Here is a 16,564-nt window from a genome sequence, read left to right as displayed (position 1 = left end):
AGTACAAATTTTATATACTATGACTTAGAGTATAACTTAAATAGTAGAATAAGACTATTAGATATCTTTTTAAAAAGTAGAAAGTTCAAATCTATTTTTCCATGGCTATTTCTTCACATATAAATAATGCAGCTGACACTGAGGTTATAAGCGAAAATAGAAGCTGTCAGCTGAAGTAAAGGGCATGAAATAACTGGAAAAAGAACAGATTATTTTTATCCTCTGTTTTGATACTGAAGACTGGTTTGCTGCCTGCTCCAGCACATTGGCCCTGGCTAAGAGTACTCAAACTAAAACAGAGATTCATGGCACAGTATGGGTAGATACACCCTGTGGTTTCTCTGAAAGCATAAGTAGCAATATAAAAAAAATTCTTCCTCATCTGCCTCAGTCCGTTTGCCTTTAAAGCCTCACAAAAAAAAAGTCTTGAGATCCTATTACATATATGCAAAGAATGACCTTAACTTTGCAAGATGGGCTCTTTTATCAATTTAAAAGTTGAATTATCTATTAAAAAGTTCACCTCCTGTAATTAGGATATTGCATGGAAGAATAATTATGAACAGAATAACATTCACAAGCTCTCAAAGTTTATGAATGCAGAGATAGGCTTGCAAGAAAAGTATAGTTGAGAAAATAGAATGTCATATTGGTAATCGGTTTTGACGGTGTTTGAAATACATTGCTTGTGTCTTTAGACGCCATCTTACATGTAATAGAGTCAGCACCCTGTTTGATTTGTGGTACTAAGCTGCTTAAGGACAGTTCAAAATTGTAGTAAATTCACTTTTAAAATGCAAATTGTAAATGGAAAGATTTCTTTCTTCAGGCCCTGCAATGAAGGAAATACATTACAAATAGCTTTGCTTCTCAAGTACCATTTGCTAAAGAAACCAACCATCAAAGCAGCATGGATGAGGATTTTGGAACAGCTACAAGTACTTTACTCTGCTGGAGATCTGCAAGTGCAATCACAGAATTGATACCTGCAGCCACTGGAGAGGAGCCCCCATAGAGGTCTGAAAACTTACTTTTTTTCTTCTTCTGCAAGTCAGCCTGCAAAACTTAACCTCTGCAATGCAAAAACCTGACCACATACACAGAGAGACCTCTGACTGTCATGGGCTATCTAATGTCACTTCTCTTTTCATTTTGTTCCTGCATCAGTCTCTGCCTATGTTGTATCTCTTCTTATTACTCTGTGCATCAGTGCAGTAAGGTAGAGACCTCTTTTATTCTGTAATTGTACCTCTGCAGCATCAGTGAATCTCAGGCTTGATTATGGCTCCAAGGTTCTGCTGTAACAGAAATAATTATGTAGTAGAAAAGGAGAATGGTATTATCTTGGAGCTTTAACTTTGCCTAAGGCCATAGACCAAAACTGGAAAAAAACCTTATTCATTACTTCTGCTGAGTTATCAATTGCCAAGTCTTCTGCAGAAGGCTGGTAAATATAACAATTCTGATTTTAAGCAGGGAAAGCTAAGGAAAAGAATAAGGCTAGAAAGGTATATTCTAGTGTGTTCTTTTTTTTTTTTTTTTTTGCTTTGCTTAATTTTTGTGGGCATGGGTTAAGCATTCACATAATTAACTATGTAAAGAAAACAGAATACAGAAATACCTCTGATTGCACTTTTGAGTGCAGTCTAACCATTTCATTTTTATCTTAAGTTCTATTCTTGACATGCATTAAAGATGCTGATATCCAAGCCTCATTAATTATTTTCTGAAATCTAAGGTAAATGGTTTGAGGTGCTTCCCCTGGCAAGGCACTTTTGCTAGGTAAATTAAAAGCCTTTCTGATAAAGATAAATAAGCCCTACTGTTATATATTTCAAAGAGTAAACTCTGCTCTTTCTGAGCAAGACTACAGCTAGTTTGTTGCAAGCAGAATTAAAAGAAGTGGCTTTAGACCTCTCACAAAATTGTGTCCTGAACTGCCTCAGACATGAGGCTCTTGGAATGGGTAACATCTCTGCTGCAGTCATTTCAATCTTCACAAAGCTTTAAGGTCTCATGGGATTTGTAAGGATGTTGAAGAGATAGAAGAAAGGAAAAAATCTCTCTAAAACTTGCATGTAAAATTTTACCTGTAGAGAAATTACTCGAAATACTTGGTGGCTTGTTAGCATGGGAAGTAAATGCTCAAAATTTGGACTAAATCCTTCAAACTAAAAGAACAGTTATTGTCATTTTAAAAGAAGGTATAGATGATTCTACAGAAGTATCTTCCAATTCGCATTAAGTTCAGTGTTTTTTTTACATAACACTATTAATACAGAGCAAAAGTACTACTTGGTACTTCAAGTCATTTATATTTGGGAGATGCAAAAGCAAGTAAACCACCTTATAATATGACATATAGCCTCAGCTGATAACCTAATTAAACCCCAAGTTAATGTAGGATTAAGTTGAAGGGGAAAAAAAAAAGTGGTATTTATTTTGCAGTTGCCAAACTGATGTAGTTCAAATCAGAGTGGACAAAGTTCTGCCCCTCCCCCACTGTTCTTTTTTTAGAATAAAAGGAAAATAGATAAAAGAATAAGGTGAACCTAGAAGAGATAAGTGAGGCAAAAGTATAAACAAACCCCATATTTTTTTATTTAGCAATTAGGAAAAAAAAAGAAAAAATATATTTCAGAGTAGCATGGGGTACAGAATGCTGTGCTATATCACTTTTATACCTATGCTTTTACTGCCCATCCCTATTACAGTGGTGAAATAGTCGAAGAATGTTAGATAAACCACAATTCTTGTATAAATTCACCTTGTATGACTCCAGCCTTTTTGTAAAATTTTCTTATACAATCAGCTTTATGCAACTATGATTATGTTATGTTTAATACAATAAAATGTTATCCAAAGATTTATGTAAGGACTGGAATATAGAAGCTTATGTTTCTCATTTGCTGGCTCAAAGTTAAATTTCTGCAATACTGAACATACAAAGCTTATCTATTTATTTATTATTTAAAAGTTTGGAGTCTAAGCCACACTAAAATTGAAATGGCCAATTCCCACATTTGGCACAAAACCTGGAACTCCAGCCAAATGCAAAGAAGGGCTTTTCTGAAATGGAGCTTGATTTCAATCATATGTGAATGAAAGATGCTGTAAGATGCTTGTTACAAGTTTGTCCCCATATCATAAGAAAAGCATTTGGAGTTTTATGGAGATACCTCAACATTATCTCTTTCAAAGTCTCATCCACTCTGGAGGACAAATCTGTCTTGGACAAACTGGTACTAAAGGAAGATGTTCATTTAGGTTAACTTAATCTTGTTTCTTTTCAATAGAGGGCAGAAGGGCTTTTTTTTCCCCATAGTTACTTGGATATTTCCTTTGAACTTCTTCCAGAATATTTTTATCTCTTCCACATGCACTGACACACAATCCTATGAAGTATTGTGTGTATTTGTGAAACATATATTTTTGTGAAACACTCAGTTCTTCACTGGGTGTAACAGAGGAAACTTAGTTCCATTGTTAAAGCCAAATCCCTGACTTGCTGATTTAGGTGTTTTAATATTTAGTAATGTATTACTATAAATTGACCTCAGAATAGTACAAATTAAAGATTAAATCAGTAACTTAAGAGTTTCTTGAAGTTGTTATTGTATGAAGACATTTATTATTAGCTTTTTTTATTATTATTCCTTATCTATATCTGTATACTGGCAATAAGAAACTCAGGAGAGGTAAGTTGTTGGTTGTGGGGTTTCCCCCTCCACCCCTTTTTTTGGGGGGGGGGGAGGCAGTGTGGGTTTTTTTAAAGAGAAAAATCTGAACTTCAGGTGAATTTAGTATTTGCTTTCTTATAAGATTATTTTAAAAAGATTTTACATAGACCTATATACCACCAGTTCCATGGTCTGTATTGGTGGTTCTCAAAAAGTGACTTTTTGAACAAGATTACTTCTGAGATACTAAGAAGTGAGCTGAGCTTGTAGTACAAGCCAGTGTTCAAACCTTCTCCTCTTACTCTGAGGCCCAGTGCTCCACAGGCAGCTTGTCACGCAACTCTTCATTACTTATTAAGAAGCCTGGAAATACAGTTTATACTGGGGCTCTCCAACACTGGATACCAGTAGTGGTATGAAAGCTATGTCAAAGTGTTGTTATTTGGGCTACCAACTTCTTTCTAAAAAGATGGAGACAACAAGTGTACACCTTTTTTAGCAGTCAAAAATGTTGACACTTCATCCAAACAAAAGAAAGGACATAGGGCTGGAGTGCACCTTTTTCCTTTCATGGATGAGGTAGCTGAAAGGATAGACATGCCTTGTACTGAACCCATTACAGTATTGCACAAACATCTTTCTTCAAGAAACTAACAACTGAACATAAGCAAACCAAAACCCAAACTAGGTTCTCACTAAGGCCAAAAAAAGTCTTTAAAATGTTGTCTGTTAATTCTTGTGGGAAAACACACATACATATATACTAGCTTAATCTGACAAATGAATAAGGTTATACAGAGTCCATAAAATGCCACAGAAGCCTGCGCAGAAGCATAGACCACATTATATATCTCCCACAACATTAAGATACAGACCTCCCACTGCCTTAAACACAAATAGCAGTCTCATTTATTTTTGTTCCTTTATAGCTATAGTCAGAAAATTCATCATGCAAAAAAAATGTTGAATCCAAGACTCTGTACCATATGTTCTGTTTATTGATTGCTAAAAATCTTCAACTATCAGGAATGGCAGATATTCTACTGATTTATTTAGCAAAACTAACAAGGAGATCAAGTTTTCTATTTGCCGTTGTCTAAGTCCAGGTGTCTAAATATTGGATTGACTACAGGACAGACTGGTGTTTTTACACAGGGAATGTGAATACTCCCAAACACACGTGTTGTTGACATCTCAAGACAGACAGGCATGATACTAGGGCTCTTTCTGATAGCAAAGTTGATTTAAAGAAAATTTTTGACCTCGCTGAGAAGGTAACAAAGGTATCAAAGGTTTGTCTAAAATAATGCCTGAATTAATTTACAGCCTCATATCCCTAATTATCCAACAATTTTTAAACATTTTGGGTGTTGAAGTTATACAGATAGAGATCTAGATGATAAGGTCATTGTTGATTCTACTGACTCAAGAATAATAGTGAGTATTTGGCCTAATACCCTTCTGATTCATCTGTTACAGCAGCTACATGATTTTGGCTGCGGAAGTCCATCTAATTCATTGTCATATAAGAAAGAAGTTTTTTTACAGCTAGAACAACCTTTTTAGGGGCACGGTAGAGTCCCCATCACTGGTGGTTTTCAAGAAGCAATTTGACAGGGTGCTAGATAATCTCATTCAGAGTTCCTTTCCTATAAAATGTTGGATTACATGATCTTTAGAGGTTCCTTCCAGCCTGAGTTGTTCTACAATTCTATGTTTAATTCTGTTAGTAATTGACCTGGTAAAGGGTTTAATAAAGTTTCTTTGCTGCATGTTATTTAACTTATCTATATATACCCATGAGATATGTGGAGAAGGCATGGAACAAGTAGTAGATAAGGCAAATCAAATCTGGTGTGAATACAGTAACGGTAGTGACTTCTCCAGATGCTTCATTAGTCCAAAGTGTCATCGCATTTACATATGCAATGTGTCTGCATTGGCTTGAGCAGACTTCAAAATAGGATCATAATTTGGCTGTAAAGAGTAATTTTAAGTCCATGAGAACATTAAAACAGATCTTAACATACCTCATTTATGAAAAGGAAGGCAATGTTTTGTGAAGAATAGGTCCTTATTCCCAGATGGAATAAAAGCTGCTCTCTGCAGTCACAAAGACATTTGGCAGTTGCGATGTAGTGTTGACACAGCTGCAGACCCTGGCAGCTGAGCCAGTTTCACATGGGTCTACTCTTTTCTCCCTCCCTCGTCTATCTAAAAAGCTAGGGAAAAATACTGGGCAGTTTTTCACCTGGCCTAGTTGGTTTTGTGTATGAGTCATTACATGACTCCACCGCTGTCTTGTTTGATGTTGGCATGTTTAGCTATTGTACTTTAGGTAGGGTTATGAAATCAGCTCAATGCCTGTGTTTGAATACAAAATTGGTTGTCAGTACATGACTGGGTCAAGAGTTGAATGAGGACAAATCAACTAGGATAAAATACAGATGAATTAACCCACATGGGTGGGTGTGAACCACAAAAAATAAATTCATATTGTCTTTGTTTAGCCAGGTGTCTTACTGGATCTTTTGCTTTTCCTAAATGTGAAAGTTTTTTGTATCAAATACATCATACAACTTAAAAAGCACGATAAGCGAAGAGAGGCGGGAAAGGAAGAAGTCATTAATACTTCAACATTAAGACCTACTAGGAAGTTTCTGCTTTAAATCACCACTGATACACTACCACTTTTTTGCCTGAAAAAGCACTAGAACAGAAGTAGCTAACAGCACAGATTTCTAAGACACTAGTATGTACCTTACTTTCCTTTTTTTGTGACTGATGAGTAATTGCTTTATATGACAAACTCCTGCTGCTAAGTTACATAAAGAGACTCTGATATAGTTAGATTTGTCCCCAAAGAAAAATTCAGAGTTTTCATCCACCCCTCTTTTTAAAACTCCTCCAAATATTTAACATTCTTTTGGCAATTGCTTATCTTGGAATAGTTTCTAGAAGCTCCTCCAGAAAATATTTTCACTGTGATTACGAGGAAAAAGGACAAAAGAAAAGAAGTATTGTTCTTGTACCTTTTCAAGTTTAAATTGGTCCTAATTAGGAACTACTGAGAGAGAATATAATTAAAAGAAAGAAAATCATTCTCCTTATTTTGGTTTATGAATTATCCCTCTGTGAAGTACTGAGGTGAAAAAAATGCTTTCTATGGATTATTTTACTGTAATCTTTTTCCATAGAAAAAAAGGTTTTCTAAAAAATAAGGTGGGTTTTTTTCCTAAAAATAAGGTTTTTTAGAACTACTCCATATGTGCAGCTATTAATAACGTTCTGCATCAAGAGTGCACTGACTGCCAATTTCTAAAAAGGAGTATTTGAAATATTATTTATCACAATAGATTTAACTCATTTTTTGCATCCTGTATTCAGTAAATTATTATTTTTTTTGTATTCTTTGACAAAGAAGACAATAGAATGGAACTTAGCAACACTGAGTACAAATGCTAAACTGATTGCATGACAAGTATTTTGAATTCTAGATTTAAATAATTTTATATGTTCTAGACACTGTCACATACTCTCTTAGATGTACAGTGCTTTTCTATCTGTGAAGCAGCTTTTGGCACAAATCAACACTTCTCTATTGGCTTGCAAACTTTTATCATACAAAAAAAATATTCCACATTTTCTACATTGCCAAAAGCAAATGGGTGACACCTTCACATTGCTCAGCAGCTCCAGCAACCCTGGAATTTGAATATTCCGTTGAGAATAAACGCAAAAGTGTCTTCTGGATCAAGTAAACAGAGCTCTCTGGTATGCTTAATGTTATATGTGTGGTCAATGAGAAAGTTAAATGTCTTTGAAGACCTCTGAAAGAAAGCCCTGTGTGACAAAATTAGGCATGTCCTTCCCCCCTTGACAGGTACTGAATTCAGACTCTCCAGGTATTTTGCTGTAAATCACTCTGCGGTTCATCTGTACCTGTGTGGCTCACTTTGAACGCAACATAAGCATTTGAGTCCCCCAAAAGACAGCAACATCTTGGCTGGTCTAAGGTGAGAATAAAACACATGGAATTGCTTGCCTCAAACATTTACATTAGCTAAAGACAAGTATTTCCAACTTCCAACAACGTTCTCTAAGCTTGCCTTTGCAATCCCAACAGAGTAAAAGAAAATAGATTAGCAGGAAGAAAATTGCCATCTTCTTCCTAATAACTGACTGAAGCTCTAAAAATGTCTGTTTTCCAATAAATTTAAATATCTGAACCTATCTGCCTAAATTTGGATACAAATAGGTTTTACATGTCTGTCTGTCTAAATAGGCATTAAAAAAACCCAACCTCAAACCCAAACAAAAAACCCAGCAACAACTAAATTTGTATATGTGGTGAATTCTTATACTAAATAATTCCTACTGATTTTATATATGAATTATCAACTATCTTGATTTCTGCCTGGGATGTATGTTTTATACTTGACATTCTTAGTGCCTAAGTGAGATTTTGGGAAACTGGATCACACAATATTTGGCTTTTGATTTAAATTGTCTATCCACATTCTGAAGTTAATGGGAGATCATTGTACTTCACATACCTCAGAAAACCAAAGAAATTTAAATATCCAGTTAGAGAGAATATGCATTCTGTGACAATTTTTAGAGCTTTCTGAAGCTAGAGAATTTTTTATTTAATAGATGAGCTTTTAAAAGCCCTGACTAAAAAAGTGATTTCTTGTAACTGGGTTTATTTTTGGGAGAACTGCTGTGTTTTGTCCCATGAGGATCATAGCTCTGATTCTTCCTGAACAGATCTTGGCCTTCTGACATTCTCTTTACTAAAGCAGTTACAATACAGATTATACATCCTAAAAATAGTGTTTCAAACGATATTTCTGAATTTTAATAATTTTTTGCTTCCTTCTCAAGGCAGTTAGCATACAAGATGCCTCTCCTCTCTTCGGGGTGAAGATGGGGAGTGAAGCTACCCTACGAAAGTTTATACCTGGATAGAATGACAATCCTGCAATTATGTGCTGACTGGATAAAGCTATATCTCATACTTCAACGTCAGAACTGAGACTTGATCTGAGACTTCCGCAAATGTTATCCTTCCTCCTCTCAAAGTATCTTGCCTCTTTGGTAGGTGTCTGAATACTTAGCATAAGGTATGAACCACCTTCAGAGATGATTAACTAACTACTTTCTTGGAGCTAAAATGTAATCCTTCTACATCACAAAAAATTTTAAATAACAACTTTCTTACATAATTTGCTAGTTTGTTGTTTTTTTCTGTTTTTTTTTTTTTTCTTAATTGAAGGGCAATTCATTCAGAATTCCTGGACAGCATGTGACTTTTTGTCCAGTGTCTTCTGAATCCTTCCTGTGAGAGAGTTTGATATCTAAATATGGAGTAATTAATCTCTCAAAGCTGTTGATGAAGCCACAGCATACTGCAACATGCAATGGTTCCCAGAAAGGGTGCTCCACTTTAATTACTTCTTACTACTTGGATTTGCCTCTTCCAATGTCTGCAGCCAGCATGCCAACCATCCAACCCCTACTGACCCACTCCAGTGACTTACTTAGAGGAAAAACTTTTTCTGCACCAACCAGAGACCATATTTGCACAGCTAACCTCAAGGATTGGCTTTTATGAGGTAGGTTCCTTCTTCAGACAACATGCCAAATAGTTAGAATAGCCCTATGCTCTGGGTCCCTACACTAAAAGGATCTACCTCTTCTACAGCTTGAACATAAATTATCAAAGTCACAGCTCTTATTTCATACACAAGGAATCAGTTCCTTACATGTTGACTAACGTTCTTTACTGGATATCATCAGGCAACTATTAAGACTTTCAAATTGGTTTATCTGCTTTACCTATATGCTAAATACAGTGTCTTTCTAATCTTTTATCAGAACCACATGGTCTGGTTATGACATATCTTCAAATGTTATTTTTGGATCTTTTCCAGTCTACATGTCTTGATTTTACAATTATGCTGTGCTTTATATAGATCTCATTTAGTCCTTGATGGACTACAGACATCCTGCTTGCTGGCTTATTATCCAGCTTCTTATCAGTTTCACTGTAAACCATTATTTCAGTTGCAAAACTACAGCACTTAGGTCAATTCTTTCTAAAACTATAGTGGCTTAATGTGCTTTTTCTAAAATTACTTGTTCCAAGTATGCATTTTAAGATTACGAAGAAGGAAAAGGCAAATATACCAAGAAGTAATATAACGACAGTATTACCCATAGCATGTGAAATAGAAATATCCCTTGCATGAGTTCAATGCCTGAACAAATTGGCACACTTAAAAGAGAATACCCAAAACACCAACCAACAAACAAATAAAAAACCCCACCAAACAATCTCTAAAACTCCCTACCCCACTCAACCACCCAACAAGCAAACTAAATAAAGTTCTCCTTTTTGGAGATCTCTGCAGTGCTGGAATTTACTTTCTATCTGCCAACAGTTTTACTTTCTACCCATCATCAGGGTTTCAAGAGGGATTTGACCAATAACCTTAGGACAGAAAAGAACCTCTTCAGAAATGTGTTGGTTCAAGCACAAGTCATAAATTCTATTTTCTGAAGAGACATGTTTGCTCAGACTGAAGCAAATGTTCTATTTGTAGATTTATTCTTTGATGATGAAAAATGTTTTTTAATGTCAGTTTTCAAGAATGTCACCTTGCCTACCTATTCCTTCAGCTAAGCGTCTAAAGAGAACTGATTCAATTTATGCTAACTCCCAGAAAATTTAAACAAGATACTTTATAATAATTTGTTCATTTTGCAAGTCTGAAACAAACTGCCAAGGAGTGAATCAGATAAGCAAAAGGGTCCCTAAAGTTTTGCAACTTCTTTCACCAAAAATACTGAATTAGGATTTCAGTAGCAAAGAATTACAATCAGTTCCTGCCACTGAGCTCCCAAAGCTAAGTAGACCAGAAACCCCAATTTAATCCATTTTCTGACTGAGCATTTTGTTTTCTTGTTGCTTGAAGAAGTTTGGAAACATTGCCCATAATTTGCTGGAACTGTCATGAATGGCTGAAGGCTTAGGAACATGGCTGCTCTCATAACACTGTGATAAATGAGCTTGAGATCTACAAACAGCATAATGAATCTATTGGACCTCTGTGAAGCATAAACAGTATCATCTTTACAAACTCTTTTGCCCTTCATTAAGAAGCTCTGACAAGAAATTGCTGTACTTTGACCCTTTTTGCAGTGCAAAACCAGCAGCACATTCACTGACATGAACAAAAAAAGTCACATTGGGAGTATTGCATTATTGTTTCTGAAAGTACAAATTTTAGCTATCAGCTTCCACAGCGTCAAATACGGACTGATCTTAGAGTGCTGCAGCAGATGGCTCCTTGATCTATGTCACTGTTATAATTCTGAAAGGTCAAATCCTGCTTTCTATTATGAATCCAGCATTTCTGAATTGTGCCAGCTGCATTTTGATGGGCTATTCTGTTCTTGCCATTTTCATTAGCTATAGCTATCCTACCAGTTCATCAACTAAGTCTAGCTTAAATTAAATGTGAGAAGTGTACTATACAGTCCTTTCATCCAGATCTCATGATTCTGTCTTGGTGGCCCATCCCAAGAATGGAAAAGGAAATTGTGAGAACAATATACTGCATTTTCTAAAATGAGAGGTATTAATACCAAGTGTGAATAAAGAAATGAAACCTCAGAACTTATTTTTTCTCCTCTTCTTTAGGATTCCCATACTTTTTCTCTATTGTGACTTAAAAATGTTAGTAAGGTGATAAAAATATAAGGTCAAAATATAAGAATGCAACTGTGTATCATTTGACATAATAGAACTGTTTCTCAGCTTTGTAAATGGGAAACAGTGAAAGCAGAACTGATTTTTTCTGTCTCACTCTGATTTGAGACTGACCTAAAAGAGATAGACTTTCATACTCTGGGGAAAGAAATAGAAAATTAGTCTTCCATTGCTGTTATGATTCTGTTAGAAACAGAGTATGTCACTTTGCTGCCTCAATAAAGACTGCTCAGCCTCCTTCTCAAAGTGCTGTGGTCCTGCAGAGTAGGAACAGGTTGTCTGTGAAAGGGACTGATGCAGTGGCTCTAAAATGCCTCGCCTGTGCTGTTAATAAGGTATATGCTGGCAAAAGGCCCTGCAGATGACTAAAGGCCATTAACAGTAGCTTTCCAGCCTTGTAAAATTGTTCTTTGCTCCACTTTCTCATTAGAGCTTACCCACAGACACACAAATATCAACATAACTCCAAGTTCCCGAGCTGCAAAACATAAAAACAGGTACTTAATGGTCACTTTCCCCTGCCACCATCACCCTGCAAGATGGATGGTATAACAGAAGGGATGTGTGTGTGGTGTGGTGTTTCCATAGGCACCTGCAAAGCAAATACTGCAACTACTGAATCCCTAAAAAGGCTGGGAAGCACCTGGATCACACTGCCAAAACCACCTTCAACATTACCTGTGTTCCATCTACATGATGCACAGTAAGTCTACTCTACCAAGCTGCATTTGTGAAAGGCCCACAGGGATGACAAAGAGCAGCTGCAACCATATTAGACATGGGCAGTCCAAGTTCCTTCTTCCTTTAAAAGACTTCCACTTACCCAACTTACTACAGCAGAATATAGAAGACACTGCAGCTAGTAAACACAGTCTAATATTGGCAATTTCCAACACCCTGACTATAAAATATTCAGCTGCAGTGTCTTAATAGCACATCTGTCAAGTCATGTCAGAGAAGGAAGGGGAATAGATCAAAATATGAACTCACCAGATCCCTCTTCTCCCCACAGCCAAGAAAACAAGTATTCTGTGGCTTTTTGCAGTTCAACACAAAAGCAGCTACTACGGCTGAGAGAATTAAAAACGTATGTCAAAGAAGAAAATATTAGAACAGTGCACTACTTTGTTTTCTAGCAGCCTCTAAGCCCTTCAGAGCTTCCTTTTAAGCCCCTCCTGAGCTGCAGTTGGTTCCTTTTAGACCCTAAAGAGCTCAAAGAGGAAACATCCATCATCAGTAACTAAATATGAGTTTTATCACACACCTTTATTCTTTGACAAGAGGTTCTACAGATCAGCTCTGTATATGAAGGACCATCTCCTTTGCTTTGTTTTTAACCCATCTTTGATTACTTAATGCCTACTGGTTGATTTTTAGTGGCGTTTCATAGTTCTTCCTCCTCTGCATTGGAGAAATATGGCAGAAATCTTCAGCTCACACTCCCTGTGCTATTAATGTACTACTGTCAAGTCTCCTCCCAGCTGTCTTCTTTCCCTCAGCCTCTTGGTTGAGAACTTCAGCTCTCTAGATTTTTACTGTTTGTAACAGAAGGTAACTCAGACACATATAATTCAAAGGCAAAAGGATGGTACCAGAAACCCCAACCACATCAAAACTGGAATGCATGGTAATTTTAGAAATTACACATATTTTTGTGTGCTATTGTTCTAGCTCTTGGGAATGATTTATTACACTTAATAGCCATATTTACATAATCACTCACAACGCTTATACTTTACAATATTGCTATTTTTTCTCCAAAAATGGAGGCATGCTGCAACCATGACTGCAGATACTGAATCACAGAATCATAGAATAGTTATGTCTGGAAAGGACCTGAAGATCGTCAGGTTCCAGCCCCCCTGCTGTGGGCAGGGACACCTCACACTAAACCATGCCACCCAAGGCTCTGTCCATCCTGCCCTTGAACGCTGCCAGAGATGGAGCATTCACAACTTCCTTGGGCAACCCATTCCAGTGCCTCACCACCCTTACAGTGAAGAACTTCCTCCTTATATCCAATCTAATCTTCCCCTGTTTAAGTTTTAACCTGTTACCCCTTGTGCTTTCACTATGGTCCCTAATGAAGAGTCCCTTCCCAGCATCCCTGTAGCCCCCCTTCAGATACTGGAAGGCTGCTATGAGGTCTCCACGCAGCCTTCTCTTCTGCAGGCTGAGCAGCCCCAAGTTTCTCAGCCTATCTTCATATGGGAGGTGCTCCAGTCCCCTGATCATCTTCATGGCCCTCCTCTGGAATTGTTCCACCAGTTCCGTGTCCTTTTTTATGTTGCGAACACCAAAACTACCCACAGTACTCCAAGTGAGGTCTCACGAGAGCAGAGTAGAGGGGCAGGATCTCTTCCTGAACATTTCAGGAAAGAAAAAACACAGCCAAACCCCAAAATATCCACACCTTAATATACTAATTTGCTCACAAAAAAAAATTCAAACCTTCAGCTTCCTTCTTTCTTGACATGTTGATACAATTTATTTACATAAACATCCAGGCTTCCTTAGCTTCACTCTCCTCCTGCTTACTGAGCTAGAGAACAGTCAAGGCTCCCCAGCCTCCATCTCCAAGGCCCATTGTCTTTCATTTGCCAGTGTTCACAAATGTCTAATCTTCACACACAAATACTTCCCAGAGTTCCTTCCCTCAGTCTGTTTGCACAATCGCAAATCAAGCAGCCTGTCACTCTTCTGCTCTTAAGTCCACAAGTGTTATTATTCCCAGTATCCCAGTAAAAATAATGAAAAACCCTTTCAGTACCAAATTTCAAGCCTGTTTTCCAGAGCAGTGGCTCTCTTGTCTAATCCTGTGATGAACACCTTTAGTGTTTTTTGGTTTGCTTTATTTTTTGTTTGGTTTGGGGTTTTTTTGTTTGTTTTTTATCTGTAGGGACAAATCAAGGAAGTGTTATGTCTCAGAGTCTGATCTTCAAGACATTGCTTTTATAGATCATTTTTAAGGATATAATTCTATAAGCACAATTTAATCATTATGAGTCATTGTGGATGTGGAAAGAGTAAATCATGTTAATGAAATCTGGTTTCTTTTAAAAAATGAAAAATGTTATTACCCTAGATAAACCAAGAGGCTTGATATAGCTGGGTTTTTAAAAAGGTCCAGAGGAAATTTAAAATGATGGATCATTGTTCTCCTTAAAATTTTTGTTGTGGATAGAGTAAATCTTTATTAAAAATGGGTTTTATACCTTTCTCCTATACCAGGCACTTGTGACCCACATTCGTATCTGAAGGTCAGTGTCTCAAAGGCTGATTTTGTCCTGTCCTTGGTTTTTAGTTTGGGTATTTCAGGGTACCTGCTTTTCCTATAAAGCTACAAGAACTCTAACTGACTCCAGATCTGGTGCAGTTGCATGCCTTTGGGGATCTGTAGTACCAAGGTATCAATCAGTACCCAGAAAACCAGGGGATTGGAGGGAAAATGGAAAGGCAGCCACTGAGAAGTGAAGCCCCACAGTGCTGTAGATTAACACCAGCAGATTCTCATATTTTATTCAATGGTCTAGATAAAGCTGTAATAAGTCAGATCATTAAATTTGCAGATGATACTAAAATAAGGGGAGTATTTAAGACTCAGAGGGATGTAAGAATAATCCTGACATTAACAAAATGGACTCAGAGGTGAGATAGAAAATTAAATGAGTACTCATTTAATGTAATGAAAAGTGACAGACTTCAATAATAATAATGCCCAGGATACATACTGAGACACTTACAACTTAAATTACACTAAGTTAATTAATATGCAAAGAGAAAGTTACAACTTTCAGTTGCATTGCCATTCAAAGTTTCAAATGATAGTAGGAAGATATGCCCCTGTCCTAAAGAGGTAACAGATTAGAACAGACAAAAGCCCCACATTCATTTAACACAGTATATTATGTATATATATTATAACATATTATTAACAAGTCACAGAAGAGTGACTGTGCCCGCCACAATGACTTTGTACTACTCTGTTCTCTACAAATGTGTGTGTTATTAGAGGCTACTTCAAAATTACACTGGTATTTTTTGAGAAAGTTAGTTGTTACATATGAGAAGAGCAGGGCTACGTTACCACCTGTCTCAATAATACTCAACAAACTGAAATCCCCATTTCCAAGGGAAGACAAAAAAGAAAAGCAAACCAACAAAACCTCTAAAAGGAGACCTCCAATTCTCTCTCAAGGTTACATAAGAAAAAAGCTCTGAGAATAAAGCAAGGAGAAAGCCAGTAAAATGAAGAGGAAAAAGAAAAAAATAACAAGAAACCCCCAAGTCCCAACAAAACAAAACCTAACAACTACAACCAAATCAAGAACAAAATAAACATACAAGCAGGCTAAAGACAAAGAACCTTAACTCTAGTTCACAGAAAAAAAGATAGCCAACCCAATCTCCACCATTAAAGACACCAAAATAATTTTACTTCTATTGCAAAAAGACAATAAAAGGCAAAGTTGTTCTATATTCATACTACTGTAACAAGATGTTACAGTACTTAACTCCTGAATAGAATACCTCTTTTCATTATACCAGTAAAAAGTCTGAGGAAGACTGGCAAAAAAACCCAAAGAAAAACAAAATCCCCCACAACTTACCCTTGAACCAATGCAACCCTGTACTTTGAGGGCAGCAGATTCCCCAGGTGTTCTCAGTTTAGCCAGATTTCTCCACCAATCCTATTCACAGCCCCAATTAACTACAAGTGCTCAGCTGCAGAGTCTTAGATCCACTGTTTGCTACAATTCAAAGAACAAAATTTTAAGGAAAAACAACAGCAGTGTTAACAGAGGGAAACTGCCAAGGTCATATGATTCATGTATCTAGGAGCTTAGCAACAAAGGAGAGCTGTGAAATACTGTAATAGCAATAAGCCAATGGATTAACACAGCATCAAGCAGTATCTTGAAGTTCGAAGTAGTAAATAAAATGAAATGCAGTGACAAAAATGAGAATAGGGTATTCAGTTTCTTAGCAATAGGAACTAGTGAATGAATTGTAAAGGACTCACGCATTTTAGAGCAATATAAACAGCGAGGAGAGGAAAAAATGCTAGCAAAGCTTTACCTCGGTTAATAAGAATTAAAACAAATTT

At 36.7% G+C, this 16,564-nt stretch overlaps 1 protein-coding gene across 1 annotated transcript in view; it reads right to left on the bottom strand.

The window, feature by feature from the left end:
• DGKB (diacylglycerol kinase beta) overlaps positions 1-16,213 on the bottom strand; it is a 476,877-nt gene extending 460,664 nt beyond the window's left edge. The window contains exon 1 of the mRNA XM_061356469.1: positions 16,068-16,213. The gene's annotated coding sequence lies outside the window, so the exon portion shown is untranslated. The remainder of the gene's footprint in view (positions 1-16,067) is intronic.
• Between the last annotated feature and the right edge of the window lie 351 nt (positions 16,214-16,564).

This window comes from Neopsephotus bourkii, unplaced genomic scaffold (genome assembly GCF_033783945.1).
Source record: "Neopsephotus bourkii isolate Nb327-2 ecotype Australia unplaced genomic scaffold, CSIRO-AGI_Nbou_v1 NB_855, whole genome shotgun sequence".
In the NCBI taxonomy this organism is placed as follows: domain Eukaryota; kingdom Metazoa; phylum Chordata; class Aves; order Psittaciformes; family Psittacidae; genus Neopsephotus; species Neopsephotus bourkii.
Note: the sequence above shows the minus strand (reverse complement) of the source record. Positions and strands in the feature narration are given on the sequence as shown.